The 26,237-nt window shown below is 39.0% G+C and overlaps 1 protein-coding gene and 1 pseudogene across 6 annotated transcripts in view; one reads left to right on the top strand and one right to left on the bottom strand.

Moving 5' to 3' along the window:
* Positions 1-26,237, bottom strand: part of AFF3 (AF4/FMR2 family member 3) — a 618,932-nt gene that overhangs the window by 241,225 nt on the left and 351,470 nt on the right. The window lies entirely within an intron of this gene.
* On the top strand, positions 12,427-13,030 carry LOC116534689 (annotated as a pseudogene).

A 26,237-nucleotide genomic window follows, 5' to 3' on the forward strand; every position in this document is an offset into this window, starting at 1 on the left:
TGGGGGTGGCTCTTTAGGGTTTTCTATGTAGAAGATAATGTTATCTGTGAATTAGAGACTCATCTTGACTCCTCTCTTTCTTTCACCCTGGGTGTGCAAGATATTAGTGAATCCTGATAGCTCAACCCTCAAAACGTATCCTGGATCTAGTCGCTTATAACCTCCAAGGCTGCCACCATGGTAGACACCACTGTCATCTCTCATTTGACTTTTCCTGAGGTTTCTTGCTTCCACCCTTGTTCCCTGACAAGTCTCTTCTCCCAACAGCAGCCAGAGGGATCATTTAAAACACAAAACAGATCATGTCAGTGTTCTGCTGAAAAACTTCCAGTGCCTTCCCAGCTAATGGAGAATGAAACCCAAGGCCCTTGGATCTGGTCCTGGTTCCCCCCATGACTCAGTTCTCATCATTCTCCCTTTACTTACTCTACTTTACTTACAATGATTTTCTCCAAACAAACCAAACAGGTTCCTGCCTCAGGACCTTTGCACCTGCTATTTACTTGGCCTGTCCACCCTCCTCCATGACCCTCACTTGATAGGTCTCTGCTCAACCATGACTTCAGCAGAGAGGCATTCCCTGTCTGCCATATCTTAAATAATACCAGCCCAGTCACTCTCTATCCCTTACTTTGCCTTATTTTTCTTCTTAGCCCTTAACATTGCCTAACATTTATATATCTATTGGTTTATTTGTTTCTTGTCTCCTCTTGCTAACATGTCATGAGAACGGGAAACTTTCTCTGTTTGTTCATTGCTATATCTTAGGGCCGTGGCAGCAAAACAATGGCTGCCAGGCCAAAGTGGCCCGCCACGTTATTTTAAATGATGTTTTACTGGAGCACGGCCACACCACTTCATTCACTGCTGTTACCCAAGGCTGCTTCTGTGCTACAAAGGCATAACTGAGTAGTCACATCAGAGACTGGATGGCCCTCAGAGCCTAAAATACTGACCATGTGGTCCTTTCCAGAAAATGTTTGCTGGCACACAGTAGAGGCACCAAACACATTTGCTCAATGAATAAATAAATGAATGAAATAAAAGAAGAAAGAAACCAAGAAGTGGGTTAAGAAATATTCTACCAAAAGGGCATTAGCATTTGTTGCTAGATTAACCAAGTATAGCAAAATATTAGAAAGAGTGATTTAAACCTAACTGAAATCCAAATAAAGAGAAAAAAAGTCTTATAATTCTGTTTTCTATAAACTGGGAATTATATGAGGTGAGGGAGTTGCTGGGGTGAATACTGCTAGCCTATATGACATTCAAGCTTACGCAGAACTTTATTATCTGGGGGACTTCAGTTCAAATAAATGAACACATACACACCAAAAACGATTGCTTCAGAAACCTGAAAGTGTTTTTTGTTTTTCTTCTTTACATTTCTTCTTTACTTTCAGGCCAATGTTTTGATTTTCCATTTCCCCTTGGGCATGAAGACAGTTTTCTTTTGGAGTTAGGGTCCCCACATTGCAATAATTGTTAACAGAGTACACTTGAAAGGCTTAATGTAGACATTACCAAAAGCCCTTTGGCCCAAACATCTGTAAATGCTAGTGAACATTATAAAATAAAGAAGCAGGATTCCCTTTTTATGATGGTATTTTTTTAAGGCACGAATTCTGCCAGCATGAGAGAGAGTAGAAGGGACAGAACTCAAAAGTACAAGGTCAGGGTTAAAATTTTAAAAGATGGTACAAGGTCCCTACTGAACATTTGCGGGAGACACTGCCTGAGCTGCGCTGCCGCCGGAGGAAGAAGGGCCTGCCATGGCCCTGCAAAGCTTTTCCACGGTAATCCATTTGAAACTGCTCCTAAAACTTTGTAAACTTTGACCTGCAACACTGGTTCTCAAGAGAGGCAGTCAAGAAGCATTTGCTCAATTCCTTCTATGCTTTACTTTGAGTTTAACATCAAAGGCTCAGGTCTCTCCTGATATTTGACCATTTTGACTGGTAATTAGGTTTGTGGATGAACACCTCCAGCCCAACACACGTACAAACGCAGTGTTCACGGCAAACTCAGAGACGAGACTTCTGAAGGTAACGTGAGGGTTCTAAAACCCACAACAAGATGCTAAGTATTTTAAACCAATGTCATTTAGATACCCAGAAGCAAAAATGACATAAAATTCTTATTTTGGCGCATGAATACGTAGAGGATCTGTTTCTTAAGGACAAGTATTTTCCAAACAAATAGTTTTAAATATCCAAAAAGTCTGTCTTGCCTTGCTGTTTTAGAGTTCCTAGGGCTTCTCAGAATTTTATAAGGGATTAAAGAGAGTGAATGGGTACTTGGTACCTGGTGCCCAGGCTGGCCTTATCTTTTCTTGGCATGTCTTTGGCAGAGGATCGTGGTACATAAAATCCATTATCGACAGAAAGAAAACAGACAATGAGCAGAGAAGTAAACGAGAAAGCTTCATTATTTACCCAACTTCAAAATGGCAATAAAGCTTTCGCTCTATCCCGAAGTTCAACAATTGCCATGCACTGCTAAGCCCTACCTCCCAAGTTCCCTTGAATATCCTCCTCCAAACTTAAGGGGATAGAAACCCCTACTCTGGTTCCAACCATGCAGATCCTGAGAAGCTGTTGCATATCACCTCCTCTTCTAGAGCCTGCCTATCCCAAGGGCTCACGGATTGCCCGTGTCTGGGGACATTGGGTAGACAATGTGAAGGAGAGGGTACAAATGTAAAGTCTGCATTTGGGTGCCAGTGGCTGCGATGCAGTGAGGGAATCCATCCATCTCAGGAACTCTGGCCTCTCATGAGAAGATGCCCCGTGAGAACAGAATACACGGCACAGGATTCGTTTCTGCCTCACACTGCCCTAAGGACTAAGCCAGGCTGGCCACTGATGAAATATGTGTCATCAACCAAACAACATCTTTGCTCAGATCATCTGTAGGAAATCATTTAGCCTGACTGCTTTTCTGGAATCGAGAGCTGTCTTTCTAGAATTTGTGATGTGGAAGCTGTCATTTGTAGAAACTTCCAGAAAACAAAAGAATGGTCAAGAGACCATCCTGAAGGTATACATCCAGCCAATTTTCTTAAAAACTTTCTTCTTGCTCTGGTACATGACAGGGACCCCTGGAAAGGGAAGGTGATTCAGGAGGGTCTCTCATACCTGACTGCAGTAGTAAATCAACACTCCCTTTCAGCACCTCCTATGTGCTAAACACAGATATTATATTTCATCAATTATATTTTGTCCATTGCAAGTACTTTTGGAAGCTACATTAACTCTCTTCAATCAAAAACATACTTTTTAAGCATACCCAGGTGATTCTGAAAAGTATTCAAAGAATACACTAAGGTAACCTCTGCAGATACCTTGCTTAGAAGCCAGTCTGTATTCACCTTGCCAGCTGTTCCAGCCTGAGTGATTAGCAAGGGGGTTGTTTAAGCCCCAAGCCCCTCAGGGAATCAGGATACAGCATCTATCAATGAGAACCAAGCCCAGACAGCCCAGTTACCAGCCCTTTGAACTCTTGGATAGTTTCCCACCTAGAAACAAGATTTGGGTGAGCCCCCACAGACCTGCTGTTTTCAGCACCCTCATGGATGGTCTGGAGGCATTCTTTGGGTTTTTGTGGTGCATGTGTGCATATTTCAGTGTAGTGATATCCTGCCAAACCTCTGCATGCTCCAAATATGATAGAACACAACCAATCTCATGGAGGGCCTGTGCTGCACAGCACAGAAAGGAGATGACAGATACAAGGCCTGGGAGTTGGTCCCTCTAGAGGCCAGGAACAAGTTCAAAGCAAAGGGCGGCCGGATGGCAAATAAGTGTGCGTATCTCAGTAAATTATACAAATTCACGTTACAAGCCAGTATGACATTAGAACAGCATAAAGCTGTGTGCAGTATTGAGACATTCTGTTTTCAACTTTAGAATTTTGGGCTGTCGGTGTTTGAGGGAATAAGCTCTACCAGGCATCTCACTGCAAGAGCAATTTTATTCTACTGAATAATGTGGACTTCCTTTCTCTTAGCTACTTTTTATTTTAGGATCTGAAGCATTAATAAGTATATACCAAATGTAATTGTATTGTCCTATAATTCAGTCCATACCTTTTAGATTATCTCTATAGGTGGATGCTGAGGTGAGTACATTTTAAGTTATCAGAGTTTAAAAACTTGTGATAACCTGATCAGGAGGTTGTATTCAGCTTCCTCTTTGCAAGTATGTTTTTGCTACGTTGGCTGGTGTGTTTCTTCAGTCCTTAACTCCAGCTACGAAATTATCCTGACTGTTGTTTTTAAACCATTGTATGTTGCTGAGTGTTTGCACACAGCGGCGATGTTGTGCCCTCTGAGGTTTTAGTCACTTATCCTCATTTATCTCCCTGCTTGTGTCCTGGCAGCCAGGAGAGGACGCAGACATGGCAAGAGCAGGAGAGTGAGTTCCAGTTACTGTAGGTCAGCCTGAATTGGCTTGTCTGTCTGTTCCTAATTGAACTCTGGCAAAGCCATTCCAAGTTCTAATCTATGTGGACCCCTATAACAGAAAGGGAGTGAAATCGAGAATTACAGACATGCAGTCCACAACTAATGAAAATGTATGTTACTACCTTAGCGCCACACTCACATTAAATGGTCATTTCCAAATTTAAAGTAATAGCACAGACGTAGATTCTACCTGCCTTTATAAGGATAGCGCTACTTCAAATATTATATCCAAATCTCCAAAAATTACCTGTAAAGGTTACAACTACCAGAGATAGCAAGATTAGCTTAGAAATAATAAAACTACTCTCTCCTTATTCCTCTTCTCTTTTTACAATGGAATCTTATCAGAGCTTCTACAAGGGCAATAAAAGGGGGACATTTTTATTTCCCTCAGGTTTCTTTTGCTTAAAAGTTCTAAAAACTGTTGTAGATAAAAGGCTTTTCTGTTGGCTCCTTCCACTGAATATGTGGAAGAGTTTAGAACTCTTCAGAAAACTTCCAACTCTTCACATAAACTCAAGGAATTCTGAGAGTTTGAATCAGCAGTAATTTTCTTTTTTTTTTTTTGAGACAGAGTTGTGCCCTGTCACCCAGGCAGGAGTCCAGTGGCGTGATCTCGGCTCACGGCAACCTCAGCCTCCTGGGTTCAAGTGATTCTTCTGCCTCAGCTTCCCGAGGAACTGGGATTACAGGTGCACACCACCACACCTGGCCAATTTTTTGTATTTTTAGAAGAGATGGGGTTTCACCATGTTGGCCAGGCTGGTCTCGAACTGCTGATCTCAAGTGATCTGCCTGCCTTGGCCTCCCAAAGTGCTTTAAGTGATTTAAGAAGAACTTGATTTCACTTAGTGCCTGCGCCCCCATAGACATAGTCTCTGCATGATGCCCCATGGCCTTCACTGAGCGCAGGCTCTCAAATCTTGTGCAATTATGAGTGCTTTCTGCAAAAGGACAATAGGAGATGAAGAATTTAGGCTTTTTATTCTGACTGTCACTTCTCTGTACTCTTGGGAAAGTTGTTTAATCTCTCAGGCTCAGTTTCCTCATCTGTAAATGGGGATTGGAGATTGATAATGGTATTTGACTCATGAGGCCAACGTGAGGCTCCCTGAGATATTGGCATTAAAGCCACCATCAATCAGCACACACTAGCTCAGTGTACAACCGTAAATGTCAGTTGTGGCTATTGCAATGATTAAAGATTAACATGGCCATAAAGTGAAGGGTAGAATACTGAATGTTCAGATAATATTAAGTTCACCTTCTAAACAACAAATGTTTAAAAAATCAAGATTTTCCACCTTTTGCTTCTTGATCTTATATGGTAATAACACAAGTATAACAGCGCAATGCAGTAAGGATCGGGCTGATAGCTGTGACTCTGCCCAGAAATCAGGGGCATGGGGGCTAGTAAATAGAACAGATACTGAAAAGCATTTGTGGATTTTATGCCACAGTGCTATAAAGTTGCATAGTAAAAAAAAAAAAAAAATCCTATAACTTCAAACGAATCCTTTTATGCCAGCTTGCTGTAAAATATTTAGAGGATTCAGGCTGGTTTTAGCGATGGATTCAATGTGCCATGGAGTTTTGTCCTTTCCCAAACTTTAGCTGCAATGGCTGAATTCCCACCACACCATCTGTTCCTGACACTTGGTCTCATTAGTACGACTATTTTTATTGATACACGCAGCAATGCTTCTCATACCATCTTAGCTAAGCATTATTTATTGTATCTATATATACAACAATATTAACACAGTCAAGCACCAGGATCGGTACTTGAGGGCATCATTAAAATCAGCCAGTGTTCAGTGAGAGATTTAATGATGGATTTAATAGCATTAAATGGGCAAAAATGCCCTTGGCCTTTACATTCTCATTTAAAAACATATAAAAGAGCAGTAATTCAGGCAGTTATACTTCTCTCAAAGATTTTGCTCTAAATCACAGATGGCAGCGGGAGGCCATGGCTGTGTGCTGGCTCACACCCCACTCACTCTGACTGAAGCCAGAAGTGCTCGTTGGGTCATAATTAGCAAACCACCCGCAAACTCAACTCTTTAAATCAGAGGCCAGTGACTGCCAGGCTGAGCAAAGACAGGAGAAAACAAGCAAAAATGTTTGAGGTGTTCTCTGGAGGCTACCTTTGGGTAGCTGTGAGCCCCAGGTTTGGCATCAGGACAGGATTCCAGACCTGCGCCGCCACACCTGCCGTGTGAGTGCTGGGCTTTGCTTTCTGAGAAAACCTCATGGTTTGGCTCTTTGGCACATGAGGCTTTAAGGTAATATGTCCCCGACCAGCTCTTGCCCATCTCCCACCCCTCGCCACAGACAGCATACATTTCTGTTTCAGAAACAAATCATTTAACCACTTAATCATGAATTCCCAATGATGTACATCCTGCAGAAGTCTGCGATGGGGCTGCTGGTCTGAAAGTCTACATACTTGGAGACCTTAGGCTAGGCTAGGTTTCCAATTTGGATAAAAACAGGTTTGGCTGAGCAGGGAAAAGGGGGAAGAAAAAAAACCCTGGAGTTTGGTGAGAGGCTTGGCTTTCGGTTTGCTCAGCTGTATACCAGCTCCGAGAGCTGTGGCTGGCCATCCTTGGAGTCTGCTTCCTTATTGGCAAAATGCCTCCTAAGATTGTTATGATACTTCTCAGAACTAGATGACACATATGAAATTAGATAATGTATAGTCATGCACTACTTGGCAACATTTTAGTTAATGACAGACCGCATATATGAGGGCAGTCCAATAAGATTATAATGGAGCTGATGTCCTGTCACCTAGTGACATTGTAGCCATTGTAATGTCACAGTGTAACACAGTACTCACGTGTTTGTTGTGATCATGGTGTAAATAAACCTAATGTGATGCCAGTCATATAAAAGTATGGCACATACAAATTATGTACAGTATATATTATTTCATAATGATAATAAACAAGTGTCACAAGTTTATGTTTATTACATTACACTATATTTTATATTTTAGAGTGCACTCCTTCTACTTATTGAAAAAAAATGTAACTATAAAACAGCTTCAAGCAGTTCCTCATGAGTTATCCAGAAGAAGGCACTGCTTTCACAGATAACAGCTCTATGCATGTTACCACCCCTGCCCCTGAAGACGTTCCAGTAGAAGGGCGGAAGACGTGGAAGTGGAAAACAGTGACGCCAATGATCCTGACCCTGTGAAGGCCTACACTAATGTGCTTGTGTCTTTGATTTTTAGCCCAAAAAATTTAAAAAGAAAAGAATTTTTAATGAAAAAAAACTTAAAGAATAAGTATATAAAGAAACTATTTTTCAATAGTTGCACAATGTGTTTCTGTTTAAACTAAGTGTTATTACAAAAGAGTGAAAGTTACATAACTTTAAAAGTTTATAAAGTAAAAAAGTTATAGTAAGAATAGGCTAAGGTTAATTTATTATTGAAGAAATGAAAGTCTTTAAAAACATAATGTAGCACAGTCTAAGTTCACAGCATACAGTAGTGTACAGTAATGTCCTGGGTCTTCACATTCACTAAGCACTCACTCACTGCCTTACCCAGAGCAAATTCCAGTCCTGTAAGCTGCATCTGTGGTAAATGTCCTATGCAAGTGTACTTTTAAAAAAATCTTTTATGCTGTATTTTTACTCTACCTTTTCCGTGTTTAGATACACATATAGTAATCAGTGCGGTACAACTGCCCATAGTATTCGGTATAGTAGCATGCTGTGCAGGTTTCTGGCCTAGGAGCAACAGACCGCACCATATAGCCTGGGTGTATAGGCGGCTATACCATCTTAGTTATGAAGTATAATGTTCGCAAAACAATGAAATGGCCTAACGACACATGTCTCAGAATGTATGTGTATTGTACCATGCATGACTGCATATGAAATGCTAAGTACAAAGCCTGGCATTCAAAATTTTAATAAGAAGCTGTTGGCGAGGTGTGGTGCCATGTCCATAATTCCAACTCTTTGGGAGGCCAAGCTGGGAGGATTGCTTGAGGTCAGGAGTTTGAGACCAGCCTGGGCAACACAGCAAGACCCTGTCTCTACAGAAAAATTACCTGGGCATGGCAGTGCATGTAGCTGCGCATGGTAGTACATGCCTGGTCATAGCTACTTGGTAGGCTGGGGTGGCAGGATCACTTGAGTTCAAGGGTCCGAGGCTACAGTGAGCTAACTGTGCTGCTGCACTACAGACTGGGCAACAGAGTGAGACCCTGTCTCAAAAAAAAAAAAATAGTTGAGGATTCAGGCCACTGGTTCTGCCTTCTTTTCTAGACAACCTAGAAATCATGAAAATGGGATCAGAATGACAGTAGGGCTGCCCTCTCCCAGAACTTCCACCATGCAGGCCTTTCTGTATCGCCGCTGGGATTAACCTGCACGGATGGCAGCTTGGCCTCTTCCTGCCTCCGACCTCAAGAGAGACTTTCATTTGGAACCACTGACAATCACACCAAGAACGGGTCATGTCAGGAGAGGCTGAAAGTGATATTGCTCAAGAATTCAGAGGCCGCTTCCATGGGAAGTTACAGACCTAACTGAGTCCTTCCCACGCTTTCTAAAGGCTTTCAGGAAAAATAAACATCAGTGGCAGAAGCGCAAGCTCTGCAAATTAAAAGATGGCTACAAAATGATCTTCTTTGCATTTTAAAGCAAATTACAGAATCATTCAACTAATTTCAACAATGAAAGGAATGTAGATCCAGTAAAAATTACACATGCATGGACCCTGGTGATAATACCTAAAATTAGATTGTTGATGGCAGCTCCTGCAAAAATAAATGCAAAGTGATTGCTCATCAGAAAATACATACTGAGTTCCCATGTGAAACTCTTGCCTGTGATAAATTCTTCCAACGAAATGACTACTCAAGCATTTACCAATCTGCTTTAGAAAATAGTGCAAGCTAATGTTTCTTGTCCAAAAATGTGTATCCAGCACAGATAAGAAAAGAAATGTGACAGTAACATCAGAGTCTTGAACTGGCTGAAAAGCCCATACAGTAAGTGCCATGAGGACATGAATTAATAACTGGGCTAACGTGGTAACTACGTCTGACAGTAGCAACCACAATAAAACAACTCAAAATTTATTAATAAAACTACCACATGCTTTTCAACATCTACACACAATGGGCCTAAGGCTTTGTAATTTTTGAATGAAATGCACTACATAGAACCTTCTAGTGAATGAATGAAAGATCTAAGATTTGCTTTCTCCAGCAAAGGAACCATGAGCTGTAGTCATGCATTTAAGGATGTTCCTTTATGCCGGAGTTTGCTTTAACAATTTTATTATCAATATCCATTAAGTAGTAACTAAATTCTATAGCAGGTTTCAACACATTTCTTAGAATGTATCTGTATTGTTGTACCATGCATGACTGCATATGAAATGCTAAGTACAAAGCCTGACATTCAGAATTTTAATAAGCTGTTGGCCAGGTGTGGTGCCATGTCCATAATTCCATGGACATGGAATGTCTGGAGATATTTTTGGCTGTTGCAACAAAGGGGGTGCTACTGACATCTACTGGGCAGATTGCTAAACATCCTACAGTGAACAGGACCGTCCCACAACCAAAAATTATCTGGCTTAAAATGTCCATAGTCCTAAGGCAAAGAAACACTGATAAATACACAACAACCTACAACTCTGATAAATGTACAGCGATCGTCACTCTGGGTATTTACTCAAGATAAATGACAGCCGCTTTATTTACAACAACCCAAACCGAAAAGTCAAAATATCCATGGCAAATAAACAATGGATAAAGAAATTATAATATACCCATACAATGGAACACTTTTCAGCAACAGAAAGAATGAACTGAGTACACAAAACACGAGTAAATCTCAAAAACAGTAAAAATAGCCAGGCACAAAGAGTATATACCATTTGATTCTAGACAGGTGGCGTTCTAGAACTGGTGATGCAGAACTAAACTATACTGACTGCAAGCACTTTAGTGATCATGTTGGCCTGGGAATAGGAGAGTAAGGGCTAAGTTTCCTCTTTTTTTATTTTTCTTTTTTCAAGACGAAAACGTATGGAAGATTAGTTGTCAATATACAGTGGCCTCTCAGTATCCTTGGGGGATTGGTTCTAGGACCCCGGGGACACCAAAATCTGTGGATCTTATATAAAATGATATACAATGATGTATTTCCATGTAATTCTCATATATATTTTAATAAATAATCTCTAGGTTACTTACAACACCTACTGCAATGTAAATACTATGTAGCTAGTTGCTCTATTGCACTGTGTGGGGAATCGTGACAAGAAAAAAGTCCGTGCCTGTTCAGTACAGATGCACCATTCTCTCCCCAGCCCCTGAATATTTTTGATCTGCAGTTGATTGAATCCGTGAATGTGGAACCCACAAATACAGAGGGCTAACTGTATAGTCAATCTTCATTATTCACGGATTGTTTATTTCTGAATTTGCCCCTCATTAAAGTTTACTGGTGCCCCAAATTTCATACTCACAGTGCTTTCCTGGTCATTCATGGACATGCACAGAATGACGAAAACCTTGACTGGCCCAATGTGCATGTTTCCAGCCAAGGCTGAAAGCTGAAAAGGTGACACACTGCCTTCTTGTTTCAGTTCTCATACTGTAAATGGCTGTCCTTTTTGTAGTATATTTAGTGCCATATTTTTTGGAATTTCGTGCCTTTTTTTTTTTTTTTTTTGTAATTTTGCTGTTTAAAACAGGCCCCAGGCATCATAATCAGTGCTGTCTAGTGATCCTAAGTGCAAGAAGGTTGTGATGTCCCCTATGTAGGAAAAAAGTGCATCATATATGCTTCATTTGGGCATGGGTTATAGTGCTGTTGGTTGTGAATTCAATGTCAATAAATCAACAATATATGTTAAATAAGGTGTCTTTAAACAGAAACACACATACAACAGGGTTATGTATTGATAGGCTGATGTGTGACCAGAGGCTCACAGGAACTTAACTTTGCATTTTCCCTAGGTTCAGTATGGAATTTGCTAATTCAATACGACTTTGTAAAACACAATGCCGTGAACAATGAGAATAGACTGGATATGTGAGTCTTTTTCTAGACACTATTACACAGTGCTCTGGGAGCAAGGCTGGAGGATCGCTTGAAGCCAGGAGCTTGAGACCAGCCTGGGTAATAAGACTCCATCTATACAAAATATAAAAAAATTAGCTGGGCGCACTAGCAGAGCATGTGTGTAGTTCCAGCTACTTGGGAGGCTGAGGTGGGGTGATACCCTGAGCCCAGGAGTTTGAGGTTACAGTGAGCCGTGATTGAGCTGCTGCACTCTAACCTGCCTGAGTACAGAGTGAGACTGTCTCTTTAAAGAAAAAAACAAAAAAGAAAACAAAACAAAATCAAAATGAAATTGGCAAGACTCTACATCTTTGCCTTACTACGTGATGAGGAAAACAATTTGTTCCTTTATCATGAGTTAAACTACTATAGGCTTTTTGTGGATACCCTTTATCAAACTGAGGAAGTTTCCACATATTCCTAGTTTGTTCAGAGTTAAATATACACTAAATTTTGCCAAATGCTTTTTCTGCACCAGTTGAAATAGTCATATAATTTTATCCTTTATTCTGCTAATATGGAAAATTACACTGACTAATTTTTGTATGTTAAACCTTCTTGGCATTCCTGGAATAATTTACTTGTTATATATTTCTGAATTTAGCCAAATTTTGTGAAAGGTGCTAGCCTGTTATTTTCTTTGTCTGGTTTTGATATCATCGAATGCTGGCCTCATGAAAAACATATCTGGGACACATTTCCTCCTCACTTGTTTTCTGAATAAATTTTGTACACTGTTAATATTATTTCTTCCTCAATCTGTAACATTTGAGTGATGCCATCTGATCAGGGTGATATGGTTTGAATATTTCTCCCCTTCAAATCTCATGTTGAGGCCGTCTCAGAACCATCCCAGCAACCTGAACATAGCTGCTCTTCCCTGGACACCATGAACCACACTGTCCAAACCTTCTTCACTCCCTCCAACACCGACCATCCCCCCAACTATGAGATGTTGAGGGAGGAGCATGAGGTGGCTGCGCTGGGGGCGCCCCATAATCTGGCTTCTCCAACATCCACTGTGATCCACATCCTCAGTGAGACCTCCATGCTCGACCATGTGGTCTGGTCCCTGTTCAACACCCTCTTCATGAACTCCTGCTGCCTGGGCTTCATAGTGTTCGCCTACTGCGTGAAGTCTAGGGACAGGAAGATGGTTGGCGGCCTGACTGGGGCCCAGGCCTATGCCTCCACCGCCAAGTACCTGAACGTCTGGGCTCTGATTTTGGGCATCATCATGAGCCTTCTGCTGATCATCATCCCAGTACTGATCTTGCAAGTCTATCGACAGATGAGAGGAATCATCCAAGCGGGGCTCTGCCCGTGACCTGTTTCCCATGTACTCCACCTTCCATTCCTCACCCTGCCCCCGAGCCGAGTCCTGCATCAGCCCTTTATCCTCACACACTTTTCTAAGATGGTGTTCAATAAAGTGTACATGTTCCTGGAAAATAAAATCTCATGTTGAAATGCAATGACGCCCAGTGTTGGAGGTCGGGGCCTGGCGAGAGGTATTTGGGTCGTGAAGGCGGATGCTGCATGAATGGCCTGATGCCCTCCCCATGGTAATGAGAGAGTTTCTAGCTCTATTAGTTCCCACAAGAACTGGTTGTTTAAAAAAGAACATGGCACTTCCTTTTACTCTGCCTCTCTCTTTCTCCATGTGGCGCACCTGCTCCTGACTATAAGCTTCATGAGGCCTCACCAGAAGTGGATGCTGGCACCGTCCTTCTTATACAGCCTGGAGAACCCTGAGCCCAAACATCTTTTCTCTGTAAATTTACCAATCTCAGGCATTCCTTTACAGCAATACAAAACTGACTAACACACATGGAATTTGGGGGAATTACAAATTCAGTTTCTTTAACACTGTTAGGACCACGCAGATTCTATTTTTTTCTGGTGCAGATTTGGTAATTTTTATCTTTAAATAAATTTGTACATTTCCTCTAGGTTATTGAATCTATTGGCATAAAGTTGCTAACAGTAGCCCCTTATTCTTTTAATGTTTGCAGTATCTGTGGTTGAGGCACTGTATTAAAGGAAAAAAACTTGTCTTCCCAGGTCCACAAGGGGTGTGGTTTCAAAGGCAAAAACTTCCCCCATGCCTCCATCCACCTCCCAATCCGGGAGCCTCGAGTTCTTTGTCTAACTTTCTCGCAGCTAAGTAAAATTTCAGGTGTGCTCCTTCGTTTAAAAAAGCACTCGAAAAGCTCTGGAAAGGCCTCAGTTCTGGGCGGGACAGCCAATCCAGCATCAGAGTCGAAAATAAATCAGTCCAGAGGACGTTTGAAAGAACTCCTCTCATTGGACAAGAACACGAATGGGGTGGGAATAACTTCAAAGTTAAAACTCCTCTGCACCTTACCTGCACGGATTTCCCTCTCTGAGATCCCCTCCCACAGCAGCATGGGAGCCCTCTCTACCCATCTCTGCCTAATAAATCGCTTTCCGCTAAACTCTTTGGGTATGATATTTACTTAAATGGTAAGCTCACTGGGCTGCCAGGGCTCTTTCTCCCATTCTTTTTTTGTTGTTGTTTTTGAGACGGAGTCTTGCTCTGTCGCCAGGCTGGAGTGCAGTGGCGCAATCTCGGCTCACTGCAACCTCCACCTCCAGGGTTCAAGCGATTCTTCTGCCTCAGCCTCCCGAGTACCTGGGACCACAGGCCCGTGCCACCACGCCCGGCTAATCATTCTCCCATTCTTGAGGCAAAGAGAGGCCAAGAAGCTCAGACACATCGGGAAAAGAATCTGAAGGGGAGGGAGCTGAGTGCGTCCCCCTCCTGATCAGGGCATTGGGAACGTCTTTGGGTGGCCTCTCTGCTCTCCTCTGCGTCCCACGACCCGGTTACATGGTGGTGTCCTCTCTTTCATCGCCAATATTAATTATTCATGTTTTCTCTTTTCTGTTGTTTAGCCCACTTAGAACTTTATTAATTTTATTGACCTTCTCAAAGGAGCAGCTTTAGATTTCATAAATTTTCTGTATCTTTGTCCATTTTCTATTTTTAATGAGTGCTGCTCTTATCTTTATTACTTCTTTCCTTCTACTTCCTTTGGGTTTAATTTACTCTTTGCACTTTAGATTCTTAAGGTGGAAACTCAAGGAACTAATGTTCAACCTTTCTTATCTTTTATGAACATTTAAAGCTATAAGATTTTCTTGAAAAACTGCTCTAACAACATTTTACATTCATATCTTCATTAGGGTAAATATTTGTTCTGATTTCTCTGATGATTTCTTCTTTGACACATGGATTTAGAAATATGTTGTTTCATTTCCCCATATTTGGGGATTTTCCAGATATCTCTTTTATTTCTAAATTCATTTTGTTTTGGTCAGAAAACATATTCTGTATTATTTCAGTCCTTCTAACTTATTGAGATTTATTTATACCCAGAACATGGTCTATTTTCTTTTTGCTGCGGGTCATATTTGCTGCTTCTTTGCCTTACAATTAGGGAATGACGCTTAACATTTTGGATATTGGTAATGCTTTTCTTTCTTCAGAGCTTGATGAAGTTTGTTTTGTTGAGAAATTAGGTTACTTGTGGATCAAAGCTTATTTTTAAATTTTGTTAGGGTGCAGCCAATCCTTTATTCTAGAAAAATTTTAGCTGTATTACTAAGACATAGCTGGTATCTCTACTTAATGCTCTGGGTTGTTAACAGGGTCTTTCCATTATGGCTTGTGAGAATTTAAATATATCTCTGCTGTATGTGAGCTCCGGGAGTTGTTCCTCTAGCAGCTCCATGGCAATTTTTATTTGCATAGCCTTGTGGAATTTCATATTATGCATGCAAGGATTAGTATTCAGCCAAACACTCAAGGGGTCCCCTATGTAGATTTCTGGCACTCTTCCTCTGAATATCTCCACTTTAGTATTCTGTCTTGCAAATTCCAGCTGCCTAGGCCTTTTCATAGTCTATTTTCCCTCAACTCAGTGAGACTTCTAGTTTCTGTTTAAAGCTCTCTCTGTTCACTACAGTCTAGAAAGCAGCTCTGAATATAAATCTGAGATAACTACAGTAGTCACCTAATTTATTTCCCTTTACAGGATCAGGATTCTGTACTGTTTTCCAATGTCTGAAAACAGTGATTTTGCATATTTTGTGTAGTTTTCTAGTTGTTTATGGCAAGAGGACAAATACTATACCATTTATTACTTCATAAGAGGAACTAATCACTCTAAAGTACAAACCTGATGATATCACTCTCCAGCTTAAAACTCTTCCATGCTGACTACATAATTTACTTTCTATGCTGGGATATTTTTGAAGTGCTAAAATGCTAATCAGAAGTGATTCACAATAGCAATGATATGGAATCAATCCAACTGCCCATCAGTGGACGACTGGATAAAGAAAAAGTTGTATATATACACACATACACACACCATGAAATATTACTCAGCTATGAAAAAGAATGAAATCAGTCTTTTGCAGCAACATCCCTGGCTGCATGGGAGGCCATTATCTTAAGCGAAACAACTCAAAAAGTCAAATACTGATAGTGTCACTTATATGTGGGAACTAAATAATGTATACACATGGTCATAGTGTGTGGAATGACAGACACTGGGAACTCAGAAGATCAGTGGTTGGGGGGCAGGTGGAAGGGGAGTGAGGGATGAAAAAGTACATAATGGGCACAATCTACATTATTCACATGGTGAATACATTAAATGCCCAGCTTTTACCACTACACAATATACTCATGTAACAAACAGCACTTGTAGCCCTTAAATTTATCCAAGAAAAAGGTGCGGATCACAGGAAAACCAGGACCTCTGTCATACTAAACTCCTTGGCTTGGCTTCCAGGCCCTCCTCACTTCCTCCCTCCTTATTTCCCTACCACCTTCATTCCTTAAGCTTGAATGTCTCTACGGTACTATATTTCTTTCCTGAAGCGCCTCTCCTCGTCCATTTACCTAGTACACTCCTCTTCTGTGCCCCAGGTGGTTGAAATATTATCTTCCTCTAGGTCTACACAGTGTTTTGTACCTGATTTGGCTTGCACCTCATGGTATTCTATTAATCTGTTTGCATGTTGCCCCCTCTTATAGACTAGGTTTTTGAGAAAGTGAGAGAAAAACCAAGAAATCTGTTTTAGGAAAATTAATCCAGAAACAGTATTTGTGAAAAATTGGATAAAGGAGGAGTAACAGGGGCAATTTAGGAGATTGTTTAATATCTATACTCTTATTTAACAGTAGGCTTCAGAGCTAAAGAAGCCCAAAGGCCTCTTTAACACCTAATCACCCCATTTCTTTCTCTTAAACTCTTACCCGCAATGAAAACCTACTCAGAAAACCAGAATTTTAAAATGTAAAGATCTTAGTATGAAGGTTTTCTGTATTTTATGATCTAAACAAACCTTCCAAAGTCTGGTGAGGATCAAGCTGACAAACCACCTGCAATCTTCCCGCTAAACTGTATTTAATACCCCATTGTAGCACCCATTACAACCAACATATATGAATATATTGTGCTCACAAGTGCATTACCTGATACAAAACTCTTCAATAAATCACACTGTGTCATAAATTTGTTTTACTTTACTGTATAAGACAACAGATTTTAATTCAAAAAGTTTCCCATTTGGAACAAATACATGAAGCAAAGGTTTTCAAGCACTGGACATCAGGCAACCAACAACTTAATTCCCAGGAAATGAAAAACTGATGAGGCAAGCTATATGACTGCCCCAGCATGACACTAAGAGCTTCTGGGCTATAGAGGCTTCTGGGAGGGGAAACTCTAAGAAAGCCCAGTGAACACACTGAGCTGAGAGTATGGGGAGAACAAGTCGACTTGAGTTTAATGGTCAGAACACAACCGCAGAGATTATTGTACAGAGAGAATCTTGGAGATCTGCAGGTCTTCCTTGAATATTCAGCAGAGTTCTGAGTAGCGTTAAGTACATGAAAAAATAACCTGAGGCTAGGGAAAGAATCTTCTGAAAGGATCACAGAGGAAAATACCAGGTGCTCACAAGGCTAAGAACAGAAATTGTGCTCACCAGCCAGACTGTAATATCTTATAATTAACAGGGCATTAGGTACTACACAATAATTAGCCATAGACTAAATGATGCTCTTCCTTACCTAACAATATGTGTAGACAAAACCCAAAAGGATCCAACTATTTTCAAGTAACTTAACTATATCTCAGAACAAAGCACAGGGAGGGAGATCTGCAGAAATACGAAAAGCAAAACCTTGTCTGATGTCCAACCAGACAGACAGATTACCATACATGCAAAGAAGCAAGAAAATGCAACCCATAGTGAGAAAAAATAATAAAACAACCCAGAACTGCCACAGATGTCAGACTTACTGGACCAAGATATTAAACAGTTACTATTTGTAATATGTATGTCCAAAAAGTTAAGTAGAGACATAGAAGATATACAAAAGACCCAAACTGAGCTTCTAGAGATGAAAGCTATATGAAATGGAAATATACATTGAATGCAATTAATGGTAGAATAGAGACTATAAAAAAGACATTAGTGAGCTTGAAGACATAACAACAGAAATTACACAAATTGAAACACAGAGAAAAAAGAGCATAAGTAAACTGCAGAATGACTTCACGTGTGATCGAACGTACATAAAACTGGAGTCCCTAAAGGAGAAGGGGGAGGGTAGAAACTATATTTGAATAAATAATGAAAGAACAAACAACATTTGATGAAAAGCATAAATGTAAGAAACTCAGTTATGATAGGCAAAGGAAACAAGAAGAAAGCTACAAAAGGACAAGGTATAATCAAATTGCTCAAAACCAGTGGTAAAAGAAAAACATTTAAAACCCATCAGAGAAAGTTGAAACAGAGATTAGGATTTAAAACAGATTTACTGCTGGAAACAATGCAAGTAAGGAGACAGTGGAGCAACATCTTTAAAACATGGAAAGAAAAGAAATAACCCATATATATATGACAAAAATATCTGTCAAAAACTAAGGTAAAATAGAGACATTTTCAGATATGCAACCGCTGGAAAAGTTCATAACCAGCAGATCTGCACTATGGAAATGTTAAAGGAAGTCCTTGAGGCAGAAGGAAAGTGCTAGCAAATGGAAATCTAAATATACTCAAAGGAATAAAGAGAGCTGAAAAATGGAAAGTCTATTAAACATATTTTATGATTTGAATATGTTTAAAATATCAGTTAAGAAAAAATAATATTTTTGGACTTGATAACATATATAAGTAAAATATTTGACAGCAATAGGGAAAAGGTGGCTAGGAAAGGAGTAATCCAAGTACGCTACTGCCAAGTTCTTATACTGAACATGAAGTGGTAAAATATTACTTGATTAAATATTGTATTCAATGTAATTGCATTCAATTGAGCGTAATTATTGATATGGTTAGGACTGTCTATTTTCCAAACTCTTTTTATTTATCTAATTGGACAAGTAAATAAATAATGTAAACACTATAAAATCCCAGTTAAAAGACGGAAATGAGCAGACTGCATTAAAAGATCAAGACCCAATTATATGCTGTTCACAAGAAGTATAAGAAAACCCAATGATAGAAATACCTATTACATGCTAACATTAATCAAAAGAAAGCTGAATTTGGTATGTTAATATTAAAGTAGATCTCAATGCAGTCAGGGATAAAGAAGTTTATATCACAATGTCAAAGTGACCAATCAATATGACATGAAAGTCTAAATGCTCATGTACTTAACAACAGAGCTTCAAAATACATGAAGCAAAAACAAATACAACTTCGAAGAGAAATAGTCCCTTAATCACAGTCAGATATTTCAGTATCCTTCCCTTAATATTTGATAGAATATGTAGGAAGAAAATTAGTCAGAATTTTATGACGAATGTAGCCTTGAACAACACTATGACACCATGGTCTATGTAGAAAATTTAATGAAATCTACAAAAAAAGCTACTAAAATTAGTAAGTTAGTTTCACAAAGTTGCACAATACAAGATCAATAAACAAATATAAATTACATATTGATATGCCAGCAACTAGTAAATAGAACCTGAAATTTAAAAACAAATACTATGTGTACCAGTATCAAAAATATAACATACTTAGGAATAAATCTGACAAAAGATGTTCAAGTTCTGTACATTAAAAACTAAAAAACACTGCAGAGAGAAATTAAAGAGATCTAAATTTCTAAGGGTAGAGCAGAGATTATAAAAGAAAGCACTAGTGAGCTTCAAGGCATAACAATAGAAACTACATAAAATGAAACACAGAAAAAAATAGTTAAAAGAAAAAATAATATAAGTTAACTCTGGAATAACTTTGTGCATGATCTAACATAAAATTGGAGTTCGCTGAAGGAGAAGGGGAAAGGTAGAAATATATTTGAATAAATAATGAAAGAAAAAAAAATCCTTAACATTTGATGAAAAGCAAATAGAGAAATATACCATGTTCATGATTTAGAAGACTTGATATTGTTAAGATGTCAATCTTTCTAAATTCTTTGGCAGAATCAATGCAATCACAATAAAAATCCTAATAGGCTTTTGTGTGTTTGGAAATTGACAAGTTGGTTCTAAAATTTAAAAATTGACAAGTTGGCTCTAAAATCTAAAATTAGTAAAAGTGTTAAAATAACCAAAACAACTTGTAAAACAAGAATAAAATAGAAAGACTATACTATTTTATAGAAAATCATACAGCTATAGTGACCAAGACAGTGTAATATCAGTGTAAGAACTGACAAGAACCAAACAGAGAATCCAGAAACACACCACACATCTACGAACAACTGATTTTCATTTTTTTTTTTTTTTTTGAGACGGAGTTTCGCTCTTGTTACCCAGGCTGGAGTGCAATGGCGCGATCTCGGCTCACCACAACCTCCGCCTCCTGGGTTCAGGCAATTCTCCTGCCTCAGCCTCCTGAGTAGCTGAGATTACAGGCACGCACCACCATGCCCAGCTAATTTTTTGTATTTTTAGTAGAGACGGGATTTCACCATGTTGACCAGGATGGTCTCGATCTCTTGACCTCGTGATCCACCCGCCTCGGCCTCCCAAAGTGCTGGGATTTTTTCAACAAAAGTGCAAAGGCAGTTCAGTGGAGAAAGGACAGTATTTCAACAAATGGTATTGGAATAACTGGATACCCATGTGCAAAAGCTGAATTTCCACCCACACTTCACAATGAATCTTAAACTCATATATCTTCTGTGGTGATGTGTTCAAAACTTTGGCCTTTTTTACTAGATTGTTTTGTTCTCATTGTTGATTTTTGAAAATTATTTTTTATATGGTCTACATTCAAGTCAATTACATACTTTGCAAATGTCTTCCCTAAGTATGGCACTTGTCTGAAAGTCTAAAACTGCAAAACGTTCTGAAGGGATCAATTACAAGGGGTCTGAGAACAAATTTGGGAATGATGGATACATTCATTACCTTATCTAAACAATAAGAAATAATATAAATTCTACAGCATGAGTTACTTATATGTAATTATATATATGTGATATTTTCACTGGTATATACCAGTGTGAAAGCTTACTGAATTATCTTTCTAAATGTTTGCAGTTTTTTATATGTCAAACATATCTCAATAAAGAAATGCGAAAATGCTATTTCCTATTTCTTCCTAATTCCATGCAATTTAGACTTTGTAAATGTAATACTTTCTCTAAGCTCTCAGTAAGGTTTCTTTCATCAAAATCAGCTAAACAATTTGGAGAAATTTATCAGAAATTTCAAAGTATGCTAACTTCAATTTCTTCTTATAATTGCATTGGCTAACTTTCTTCTCTAATCTTAGTCCGAATACGCTGCAAAGTATTTTCTCATGCTTTCATTCACCTGGTCTTCAGTGCTTCAATAGATTTTAGTGACTGTAGATATTTACAGAGTCAACAAAGCAAAGCCAAAAGCACTGCTGATTGGAAAGGCAGGGGTGTGCCCCAAGCAAGGTAACCCACAGACCAAGCAGGAGACTGTCCTGAGAATATACTTCCCCATTCTGCAGTGAGTCTCAAGTTCCCACCACGGAAGCACAGAACTTGTACTTCCCATTTCCTCAGGACAATCTGGATGCAGGAGCCTGCTCTGCTAAAAAGTTTTCGCCGTGTCACTAGCTTCACATCTACTTTTACAACCTCTCGTTCTTAATCATCTCCCTGAATCCCACCTCCTGAGCTCATGTATCTACCTCTGTCCAGAAAAGTAGAAATTGTAAAAACAAATTCTATAGGATGAATTATTATATATAATTATATGTGGGGTCTCTATTATTTCAAGTCATTAATCAGCCAAGTTGCATTATTTTCCATAAGTCAATCCTTTTGCTACTCTCTCCATAACCACCTCCCAATAGAACTATTTCCTTTGTTAACCACATGCATATGCAGGTTTTTACATGTATATTACGTATCAATTATCATATAATTACATAATTACTGTAATCGGATTTAACTGTATAATTAGAATGTGTAATTACATAATTAAAACATGTAATTACCAAGTTTAAAAGTTATGGAAATTATTTCTTTTAAATGAATAATGCATTATGTAAGATAAACTTTCGAAGTTCACTATTTAGGCCTTCTAAAAGTCATTTTAACTAAAAACACGCCTTAAAATCTAGTAAGCCAGTTATTTCACATGATGTGTTGAATACCTTAAATTTTTTTAATAGATTTTTATCTTACGAGAATAGTGGAAACCTTCAAGAGTGCAGCATCTGGGTATAGGAAAAGGAGACAAAAAAGCAGCTCTCTTCAAGTGATCATGAGGTCTGCCTGCATTTTTAACCTATTACCACTTACATTAAAAGTTTTCTTGGCCGGACACAGTGTCTGTAATCCCAGCACTTTGAGAAGCTGGAGGAAGGAGGATTGTTTGAGCCCAGGAGATTGAGACCTGCCTGGGCAAGATGGTGAGAGAACCTGTCTCTACAAAAAAAAATTTTTTTTAATTAGCCAGTTGCAATGGTGTGCACCTGTAGTCCTAGCTACTCAGAAGGCTGAGGCAAGAGGGTCTCTTGAGCCCAGGAGTTTGAGATGACAGTTTGACATGACTAAGATCATGGTACTGCACTCCAGCCTAGCCAATAAAGCGAGATCCTGTTCTCTTAAAAAATAAATAAATAAATAAATAAAATAAAATAAAATAAATTCTAGGGCTTTTTTTTTTAAGCTATTGTAAAAGGGATTGAATTCTTAGTTTGATTCTCAGCTTAGTCATTGTTGGTGTATGATAGTGCTACTAATTTGTGTACCTGGATTTTGCAACCTAAGACTTTACTGAATTCACTTTTATTGATTTATATATGTTGAACCATCCCTGCATCACTGGTGATCATGGTGAATTTTCTTTCTGATCTGCTGTTGGATTCTGTTTGCTAGTATTTCATTGAGGATTTTTGCATCTGTGTTCATCAGGGATAGGAGGTGAAAGATCTCTACAAGGGGAGCTACAAAACACTACTGAAAGAAATCACAGATGACACAAAAAATGGAAACACATTTCATGCTCATAGATTAGAATAATGAATATCATAAAAATGACCATATTGCTCATAGCAATCTACAATTCAATGCAATTCCTTTCAAAAATACCAACATCATTTTTTGCACAACTATAAAAAAAATCCTAAAATTCATAAAGAAGCAAAAAGAGCCTGAAGAGCCAAAGCAATCCTGAGCAAAAGGAACAAAGCCAGAGGTATGACATGACATCACTTCAAACTATACTATAAGGTTATAATAACCAAAACAGCATGGTACCGGTGTAAATGTAGACACAGAAAAATGGAACAGGATAGAGAGTCCAGAAATAAAGCCAAATACTTACAACTAACTCATCTTTGACAAAGCATAAAAAAACATAAATTGGAAAAAGGACACCCTATTCAATAAGTGGTGCCAGGAAAACTGGACAGTCACATGTAGAAGAATGAAACTGGATTCTTATCTTTTACTATCTACAAAAATCAACTCCAGATGGATCAAACACTTAAATCTAAGAACTGGAACCAGAAAAAAATGTAGATGAAAACTGATGAAAAACACTTCTGGATACTGACCTAGGCAAAAAAATTTATGACTAAGAACCCAAAAGGAAATGCAACAAAAACAAACAAATGAAAAATAAATGGGACCCAATTAACTAAGAAGCTTCTGCACAGCAAAAGAAATAATCATCAGATTAAATAGACAACCCAAAGAATGAGATAAATATTTGCAAACTATTCATGTGACAAAGAATTAATATCCAGAATCTACAAAGAATTCAAACAGGTCAGCAAGAAAAACCAAATAATCCCATCAAACCGTAGGTAAATGACATGAATAGATATTTTTCAAAAGAAGATACACAAATGGCCAACAAATATATGAAAAAATGTTCAACATCACTAATCATCAGGGAAATGCAAATTAAAACCACAATGAGATACCACCTTAACACAGCCAGAATGGCCGCTATTAAAAAGTCAAAAAACAACAAATGTTGGTATGGATGGGGTGAAAGGGAAACACTTACACACTGCTAGTGTGAATGTAAATTAGTACTACCTGTATGAAAAACAGTATGTTGATTTCTCAAAGAACTAAAAGTACAAAAATCACAAGCATTCCTATACACCAATAACAGACTTAAAGAGAAACAAATCAAGAATGAACTGCCATTCACAATTGCTGCAAAGAGAATAAAATACCTAGGAATACAACTAACAAGGAATGTAAAGGACCTCTTCTCTTCAAGGAGAACTACAAACCACTGCTCAAGAAAATAAGAGAGGACACAAACAGACACAGAAACATTCCATGTTCATGGTTAGGAAGAATCCATATCGTGAAAATGGCCATACTGCCCAAAGTTATTTAGATTCAACGCTATCCCCATCAAGCTACCAATGACCTTCTTCACAGAACTGGAAAAAACCGCCTTAAACTTCATATGGAACCAAAAGAGAGCCCGCATAGCCAAGTCAATTCTAAGCAAAAAGAACAAAACGGGAGGCATCATACTACCGGACTTCAAACTATATTACAAGGCTACAGTAATCAAAACAGCATGATACTGGTACCAAAACAGAGATATAGACCAATGGAACAGAACAGAGGCCTCGGAGGCAACACAACATATCTACAACCATCCCATCTTTGACAAACCTGACAAAAACAGGCAATGGGGAAAGGATTCCCTGTTTAATAAATGGAGTTGGGAAAACTGGCTAGTCATATGCAGAAAGCAGAAACTGGACCCCTTCCTGACACCTTACACTAAAAGTAACTCCAGATGGATTAAAGATTTAAACATAAGACCTAATACCATAAAAACCCTAGAAGAAAATCTAGGCAAAACCATTCAGGACATAGGTGTAGGCAAGGACTTCAAGACCAAAACACCAAAAGCATTGGCAACAAAAGCCAAAATAGACAAATGGGACCTAATCAAACTCCACAGCTTCTGCATGGCAAAATAAACAGTCATTAGAGTGAATCGGCAACCAAGAGATGGGAAAAAACTTTTACAGTCTACCCATCTGACAAAGGGCTAATATCCAGAATTTACAAAGAACTAAAACAGATTTACAAGGAAAAAACAAACAAGCCCATTCAAAAGTGCGCAAAGGATATGAACAGACACTTTACAAAAGAAGACATACAATGAGGCCAACAAACATGAAAAAATGCTCATCATCACTGGTCATTAGAGAAATGCAAATCAAAACTATATTGAGATTCCATCTCACGCCAGTTAGAATGGCCATCATTAAAAAATCTGGAGACAACAGATGCTGGAGAGGATGTGGAGAAATAGGAACACTTTTACACTGTTGGCGGGAGTGCAAATTAGTTCAACCATTGTGGAAGACAGTGTGGTGATTCCTCAAGGACCTAGAAATAGAAATTCCATTTCACCCAGCAATCCCATTACTGGGTATATATACAAAGGATTATAAATCGTTCTACTATAAGGACACATGTACATGAATGTTCATTGCAGCATAGTTTACAATAGGAAAGACGTGGAACCAACCCAAATGCCCACTGATGATAGACTGGACAGGGAAAATGTGGCACACATACACCATGGAATATTACGCAGCCATCAAAACGGTGAGCTTGTGTCCTTTGTAGGGACATGGATGATCCTGGAAACCATCAATCTCAGCACTGACACAAAAACAGAAAATCAAGCACCGCATGTTCTCACTCATAGGTGTGTGCTGAATAATGAGAACACATGGACACAGGGAGGGGAGCACCACACACTGGGGTCTGTTGGGGGGAAATAGGGGAGGTACAGCGGGGGATGGGGAGTTGGGGAGAGATAGCATGGTGAGAAATACCAGATACAGGTGAAGGGGAGGAAAGCAGCAAATCACACCGCCATGTGTGTACCTATGCAACAATCCTGCATGTTTTTTATATGTAGTCCAAAACCTAAAATGCAATTAAAAAATTACAAAAAACAAAACAAAAAGAACTAAAAGTAGATCTACTGTTCAATGTAGCAATCCCACTACTGGGTACCTACCCAAACAAAAATAAGTCATTATGTTAAAAAGACATCTGCATACATGTTTATCACAGCACAATTCACAATTGCAAATATATGCAATGATTCAAGTGCTTATCAACTGATGAATGGATAAAGAAAATGTGCCATATATATATATATATATA

This window comes from Sapajus apella, unplaced genomic scaffold, assembly GCF_009761245.1.
Source record: "Sapajus apella isolate SASKATOON/1434 unplaced genomic scaffold, GSC_monkey_1.0 scaffold89, whole genome shotgun sequence".
NCBI lineage: Eukaryota > Metazoa > Chordata > Mammalia > Primates > Cebidae > Sapajus > Sapajus apella.